The sequence below is a fragment of the Halichoeres trimaculatus genome, unplaced genomic scaffold, assembly GCF_033239565.1.
Source record: "Halichoeres trimaculatus isolate MK-OKI-2021-1 unplaced genomic scaffold, fHalTri1.1 fHalTri1_scaffold_17, whole genome shotgun sequence".
NCBI classification, from domain to species: domain Eukaryota; kingdom Metazoa; phylum Chordata; class Actinopteri; order Labriformes; family Labridae; genus Halichoeres; species Halichoeres trimaculatus.
The window spans coordinates 403,260-404,747 of NW_027437195.1; positions in this window are offsets into that span (position 1 = coordinate 403,260).

Here is a 1,488-nt window from a genome sequence, read left to right on the forward strand (position 1 = left end):
TTACTCGGAGCTTGGTTGATCTTCTTCAGAGGGAAGATGAAAATAATGGTTGTTTTAAATCGAATAATAATAATATTAAAAAAAAAAAAAAAAATCTGAGTTGTGCAAACTGAACTGAATGATGTTTTTTTTACTTTAAAGAGTATAGAATTGTAGGTTAAATACAATAAAAATAATAATAAATAAAGTTTCAGTACATTAAGTTCAATTTCAGATCATGTTTTTCAAGTTCAGCATAATTCAAACCCATCTTGTGGCACAGATCTCAGCCCATAGTGGTGCATCTCCTGGTTCTGCAGGTGTAACTGGTCTGGAGCAGGACACAAGTGATGGATGAGGTTGTGTCCACTTGTTGCTTTCTCCAAGTTCACCTTCAGATCTTACTGTCACTAACATTAAATTAGGCAGGAATTCCCCTTGATTCCGCTTTGCTAGCTGACAAGGTTTAGCAGTGAGAAGTAAGCTGACCAAGTGAGAAGAAGACAGTTTCAAACAATAGCTCTACAGAACTACAAATAAATACATCACTTTGTCTCTCTGCATCCTGGGAAAAGTTATCCTAAACAAAGAAAAGTAGAGTTAAAAGAAGGTCTGCTCTCTAGGGCTGCAACTATCTAATATTTTAGTACTCGAGTACTCTACTGAAAATTACATCGAGTACTCGAGTACTCAGATAAAACGCATTTTTACTTAAACAGCAATTATTTTTCAAATGTAAATTTGTTTCAAGCAAGTGTAAAATCAAGTCACTTTGGGTGATACATTTTAAATTCTGACTACATATGTGACATTTTAACTAGGAATACGACATTTTTGAAAGATTTTCAGCTTGTCTGTGAGTGTAAATACGCGCATGTGTTCCTGTGTCTGTGAACGCGTTGGAGCAGAACTTCACCGTGCGCTAAAGATCACACGCTCTTTCACGCACTGTGAAGTTCCGCGAAGAGAAATATGAACCCAACGATGTAGAAACGACATCCCGTCATGAAATTAGGTTAGTGACATAAGGTTATTTTATCTGTTAGATTAAAAAAACAAGGTATGGACCTGATTCATGACAGAGGGAACACTAAATCACTTCTGCTGTGATCTGGCGCTGTATGGAAAAAAAAAATTAACTCGACATTCAGGGGGCGGTAAGTAGGGGAAACACTGCAACCTGTTAATGTGTTTACAGCTACAAATAAACTTTGTTTGGCTGACTCTTTTTGAGATGTTTAAATATCGATCCTCCTGCACTATTCATTTATACGCAGTCTCCTGCGCAGTCACACTGGCCATCCAAGTCGTGCCATACTCTACTTGCCTGCACAATGAGGCGCAGAGAACACTGCTACAACTTCAGTGACTTTTAGGCTCATATTAAGTCTTTTAGGTGTGACACAGCCCTCTGACACTCCTGCTATTGTTTAAAATGACTGTTGAGAGAAGCGGTCGCAACAATCGTATGTCATTGATCATATGGAGTATCCGCGTTTGTGCGCGTGT